Source organism: Solea solea, unplaced genomic scaffold (assembly GCF_958295425.1).
Source record: "Solea solea unplaced genomic scaffold, fSolSol10.1 scaffold_55, whole genome shotgun sequence".
Classification (NCBI taxonomy): Eukaryota; Metazoa; Chordata; class Actinopteri; order Pleuronectiformes; family Soleidae; genus Solea; species Solea solea.
The window spans coordinates 147,501-152,500 of record NW_026704055.1 but is presented as its reverse complement, the minus strand read 5'-3'; the positions used below and the strand labels follow the sequence as shown (position 1 = coordinate 152,500).

Sequence of the window (5,000 nt, the reverse complement as noted above, 5' to 3'; positions counted from 1 at the left end):
ACTTGGATGGGAGACTGCCTGGGAATACCAGGTGCTGTAAGCTTTTACACTGCAGCACACTTTTACACTGCAGCACGCTTTGACACTGCAGCACGCTTTGACACTGCTGCTTCCTTACAAGAAACGTGGGCTTGCAATTACGTTGACGCACGGGCACACGTTAATGTCCTTCCAGTTTCAGCCTTGCTTTGGTTTTCACAGAAAAAAAGAGAACGGTGCACCGTTCCTGGTGGCACTGCAATACCAGGTCAATGCAAGGAGTGAAGAGAGCAAGCCCCAGGTTTCACCGCCCAATGCTCAAAAATGCATTTAATATTTAATCCCCATATAGAGGACATATCAGATATTAAACTGATAAGAACAGATACTACACTTGATCTTAGCCAAAAGGCCGAGAAGCGATGGCCCGCCAGTGTCTGGGGCCAACTCAAGATCTTGGCGCACAAGTTACTTGTTGTGGTGCCATGTTTCTGAAGTGCGCATAACAAAGGCTGCTGCCGATCACCTCCGCCCCCAGGTGATCTAAGCGCACCTGTGAGCCGTGACGGACAGCTGCTTGACATTTGACACACTCAAAGGGCGCAGCCATACAGCAAAGCCCACCAAAAATAACTTAAACTCTCGGACGTTCCTCTCCACGGAAGTCTTTAGTAAAAGGCGAAAGACTTGTGCATTTTGAAGAAAAACCAGAGTCGACATAGACCCTCTCCTTGAGAGCAGCCAAGGAGTCTATCCGCCGGAGTCACCACAGTCTCGGTCGGCCCGGCCGGCCACCTTGGGACAGCCTTTCTTCAACGTTTTTGGTTTGCCGGCCAATCAACCGCCCACATTTGACTGCATGTTTGGAAGCGCATTCTTACTGTTGGTTGTGTGCTGCAGTTTTCTATCAATCGCTGAGGCTGTGGCACACCTCCAAGGTTTAGTGGTAGATGTGAGTGCATGAGCAAAGCAGCTCTGTGTCACACCGAGCAGTACAAACTGCCGGGCCGTTTCCCAGCTCCTCCGGGCTTCTGAAATGGTGAGCTGCTCCTGGCATCGCTTCAATATCAGGTCAATGTACAGGAGTGGACGGAACAAGCGCCAAAGTATTAACCCTTGGCATGATGGCCATGGATCCATCTCCATCAATCCAGTTCTCCTACAAAGAGCCGGGAAAGGGAGCATGACATTTCCTTAGAGCTAAAAGACAACAGCCACAACCATCCCATTCCCAGCAACTTGGAAAGACTGGGGATGTCGCTCTGCGAGCACGTGAGAAGCCTGGAGATGGGCACACAAGGCGGAACTTTGGGCGGCTGACCTTTGCTTACAACTACGTCATCGGGGGAGAGCGCGGACGCAGTACCCCACCAGCAAAAATTATGCAGTCAAGATTCCCACGTTTGGGGAATTTGCAGGGGTCAGCACAACCAGAGTGCAATGGCTGAGCCTCGCCCTGGGTGAACCACCTTCTTGATCATGGTGTCTCCCCTGCCAGGTAAGTATGAGGTGTACTTGCCCAGCACTGGGTGGCTGTTCCCAGACACAGCTCTTTGGCCGATGGTGCAGGAAATGGATAGTCCCAGAGTCCAATGCCTTGACTCAGGTGCTCGTTAATGCTGTGCTGTGTTCAACTTCAACCTCCAGCACACATTGGAGAGGAAACACTCGACCTTTTCACTGGCATACCTGGCTGTCATTTCCTATAGATTCAGCAACAACTGGACCTGACGGCACCAACAGCAGCTTACCCATCTCGGTGTAGCTTCCAAATACTGGAATAGAGTGTAGCAGGTAGTGGCGATAAAGGCTCAAGTGCAGTGTGTTCGGAAGGCTGACTTTTGAGCCCCTCCACGAGCAGGGGGCCTTGCCTGGTCTATAAAAGGAGTCTGTGTCACCTGCCCGTCGGCTTGCGGCCACACCACCCTGAGCACGCCCGATCTCGGAAGCTAAGCAGGGTCGGGCCTGGTTAGTACTTGGATGGGAGACTGCCTGGGAATACCAGGTGCTGTAAGCTTTTACACTGCAGCACACTTTTACACTGCAGCACGCTTTGACACTGCAGCACGCTTTGACACTGCTGCTTCCTTACAAGAAACGTGGGCTTGCAATTACGTTGACGCACGGGCACACGTTAATGTCCTTCCAGTTTCAGCCTTGCTTTGGTTTTCACAGAAAAAAAGAGAACGGTGCACCGTTCCTGGTGGCACTGCAATACCAGGTCAATGCAAGGAGTGAAGAGAGCAAGCCCCAGGTTTCACCGCCCAATGCTCAAAAATGCATTTAATATTTAATCCCCATATAGAGGACATATCAGATATTAAACTGATAAGAACAGATACTACACTTGATCTTAGCCAAGAGGCCGAGAAGCGATGGCCCGCCAGTGTCTGGGGCCAACTCAAGATCTTGGCGCACAAGTTACTTGTTGTGGTGCCATGTTTCTGAAGTGCGCATAACAAAGGCTGCTGCCGATCACCTCCGCCCCCAGGTGATCTAAGTGCACCTCTGAGCCGTGACGGACAGCTGCTTGACATTTGACACACTCAAAGGGCGCAGCCATACAGCAAAGCCCACCAAAAATAACTTAAACCCTCGGACGTTCCTCTCCACGGAAGTCTTTAGTAAAAGGCGAAAGACTTGTGCATTTTGAAGAAAAACCAGAGTCGACATAGACCCTCTCCTTGAGGGCAGCCAAGGAGTCTATCCGCCGGAGTCACCACAGTCTCGGTCGGCCCGGCCGGCCACCTTGGGACAGCCTTTCTTCAACGTTTTTGGTTTGCCGGCCAATCAACCGCCCACATTTGACTGCATGTTTGGAAGCGCATTCTTACTGTTGGTTGTGTGCTGCAGTTTTCTATCAATCGCTGAGGCTGTGGCACACCTCCAAGGTTTAGTGGTAGATGTGAGTGCATGAGCAAAGCAGCTCTGTGTCACACCGAGCAGTACAAACTGCCGGGCCGTTTCCCAGCTCCTCCGGGCTTCTGAAATGGTGAGCTGCTCCTGGCATCGCTTCAATATCAGGTCAATGTACAGGAGTGGATGGAACAAGCGCCAAAGTATTAACCCTTGGCATGATGGCCATGGATCCATCTCCATCAATCCAGTTCTCCTACAAAGAGCCGGGAAAGGGAGCATGACATTTCCTTAGAGCTAAAAGACAACAGCCACAACCATCCCATTCCCAGCAACTTGGAAAGACTGGGGATGTCGCTCTGCGAGCACGTGAGAAGCCTGGAGATGGGCACACAAGGCGGAACTTTGGGCGGCTGACCTTTGCTTACAACTACGTCATCGGGGGAGAGCGCGGACGCAGTACCCCACCAGCAAAAATTATGCAGTCAAGATTCCCACGTTTGGGGAATTTGCAGGGGTCAGCACAACCAGAGTGCAATGGCTGAGCCTCGCCCTGGGTGAACCACCTTCTTGATCATGGTGTCTCCCCTGCCAGGTAAGTATGAGGTGTACTTGCCCAGCACTGGGTGGCTGTTCCCAGACACAGCTCTTTGGCCGATGGTGCAGGAAATGGATAGTCCCAGAGTCCAATGCCTTGACTCAGGTGCTCGTTAATGCTGTGCTGTGTTCAACTTCAACCTCCAGCACACATTGGAGAGGAAACACTCGACCTTTTCACTGGCATACCTGGCTGTCATTTCCTATAGATTCAGCAACAACTGGACCTGACGGCACCAACAGCAGCTTACCCATCTCGGTGTAGCTTCCAAATACTGGAATAGAGTGTAGCAGGTAGTGGCGATAAAGGCTCAAGTGCAGTGTGTTCGGAAGGCTGACTTTTGAGCCCCTCCACGAGCAGGGGGCCTTGCCTGGTCTATAAAAGGAGTCTGTGTCACCTGCCCGTCGGCTTGCGGCCACACCACCCTGAGCACGCCCGATCTCGTCTGATCTCGGAAGCTAAGCAGGGTCGGGCCTGGTTAGTACTTGGATGGGAGACTGCCTGGGAATACCAGGTGCTGTAAGCTTTTACACTGCAGCACACTTTTACACTGCAGCACGCTTTGACACTGCAGCACGCTTTGACACTGCTGCTTCCTTACAAGAAACGTGGGCTTGCAATTACGTTGACGCACGGGCACACGTTAATGTCCTTCCAGTTTCAGCCTTGCTTTGGTTTTCACAGAAAAAAAGAGAACGGTGCACCGTTCCTGGTGGCACTGCAATACCAGGTCAATGCAAGGAGTGAAGAGAGCAAGCCCCAGGTTTCACCGCCCAATGCTCAAAAATGCATTTAATATTTAATCCCCATATAGAGGACATATCAGATATTAAACTGATAAGAACAGATACTACACTTGATCTTAGCCAAAAGGCCGAGAAGCGATGGCCCGCCAGTGTCTGGGGCCAACTCAAGATCTTGGCGCACAAGTTACTTGTTGTGGTGCCATGTTTCTGAAGTGCGCATAACAAAGGCTGCTGCCGATCACCTCCGCCCCCAGGTGATCTAAGTGCACCTCTGAGCCGTGACGGACAGCTGCTTGACATTTGACACACTCAAAGGGCGCAGCCATACAGCAAAGCCCACCAAAAATAACTTAAACCCTCGGACGTTCCTCTCCACGGAAGTCTTTAGTAAAAGGCGAAAGACTTGTGCATTTTGAAGAAAAACCAGAGTCGACATAGACCCTCTCCTTGAGGGCAGCCAAGGAGTCTATCCGCCGGAGTCACCACAGTCTCGGTCGGCCCGGCCGGCCACCTTGGGACAGCCTTTCTTCAACGTTTTTGGTTTGCCGGCCAATCAACCGCCCACATTTGACTGCATGTTTGGAAGCGCATTCTTACTGTTGGTTGTGTGCTGCAGTTTTCTATCAATCGCTGAGGCTGTGGCACACCTCCAAGGTTTAGTGGTAGATGTGAGTGCATGAGCAAAGCAGCTCTGTGTCACACCGAGCAGTACAAACTGCCGGGCCGTTTCCCAGCTCCTCCGGGCTTCTGAAATGGTGAGCTGCTCCTGGCATCGCTTCAATATCAGGTCAATGTACAGGAGTGGATGGAACAAGCGCCAA

The 5,000-nt window shown here is 51.8% G+C and overlaps 10 non-coding genes and 1 pseudogene across 10 annotated transcripts in view; 3 read left to right on the top strand and 8 right to left on the bottom strand.

Moving 5' to 3' along the window:
* LOC131450883 (5S ribosomal RNA) overlaps positions 1-43 on the top strand; it is a 119-nt gene extending 76 nt beyond the window's left edge. The window contains exon 1 of the ribosomal RNA XR_009235766.1: positions 1-43. This exon is cut by the window's left edge and continues 76 nt beyond it. This is a non-coding gene — a ribosomal RNA (5S ribosomal RNA).
* Positions 44-210: 167 nt separating this feature from the next.
* Positions 211-403, bottom strand: LOC131450779 (U2 spliceosomal RNA). Its single transcript, XR_009235670.1, has one exon. It is a non-coding gene; the product is annotated as a U2 spliceosomal RNA (small nuclear RNA).
* A 179-nt stretch (positions 404-582) lies between these two features.
* On the bottom strand, positions 583-695 carry LOC131450838 (U5 spliceosomal RNA). The gene has a single exon (XR_009235722.1). It is a non-coding gene; the product is annotated as a U5 spliceosomal RNA (small nuclear RNA).
* Positions 696-1,321: 626 nt separating this feature from the next.
* LOC131450729 (U1 spliceosomal RNA) lies at positions 1,322-1,485 on the bottom strand. The gene has a single exon (XR_009235621.1). It is a non-coding gene; the product is annotated as a U1 spliceosomal RNA (small nuclear RNA).
* Positions 1,486-1,887: 402 nt separating this feature from the next.
* On the top strand, positions 1,888-1,996 carry LOC131450896 (5S ribosomal RNA; annotated as a pseudogene).
* Positions 1,997-2,163: 167 nt separating this feature from the next.
* LOC131450794 (U2 spliceosomal RNA) lies at positions 2,164-2,356 on the bottom strand. The gene has a single exon (XR_009235685.1). It is a non-coding gene; the product is annotated as a U2 spliceosomal RNA (small nuclear RNA).
* Positions 2,357-2,535: 179 nt separating this feature from the next.
* On the bottom strand, positions 2,536-2,648 carry LOC131450871 (U5 spliceosomal RNA). The gene has a single exon (XR_009235754.1). It is a non-coding gene; the product is annotated as a U5 spliceosomal RNA (small nuclear RNA).
* Positions 2,649-3,274: 626 nt separating this feature from the next.
* On the bottom strand, positions 3,275-3,438 carry LOC131450728 (U1 spliceosomal RNA). Its single transcript, XR_009235620.1, has one exon. It is a non-coding gene; the product is annotated as a U1 spliceosomal RNA (small nuclear RNA).
* Positions 3,439-3,840: 402 nt separating this feature from the next.
* Positions 3,841-3,959, top strand: LOC131450882 (5S ribosomal RNA). The gene has a single exon (XR_009235765.1). It is a non-coding gene; the product is annotated as a 5S ribosomal RNA (ribosomal RNA).
* A 167-nt stretch (positions 3,960-4,126) lies between these two features.
* On the bottom strand, positions 4,127-4,319 carry LOC131450777 (U2 spliceosomal RNA). Its single transcript, XR_009235668.1, has one exon. It is a non-coding gene; the product is annotated as a U2 spliceosomal RNA (small nuclear RNA).
* Positions 4,320-4,498: 179 nt separating this feature from the next.
* On the bottom strand, positions 4,499-4,611 carry LOC131450870 (U5 spliceosomal RNA). Its single transcript, XR_009235753.1, has one exon. It is a non-coding gene; the product is annotated as a U5 spliceosomal RNA (small nuclear RNA).
* Positions 4,612-5,000: the final 389 nt, after the last annotated feature.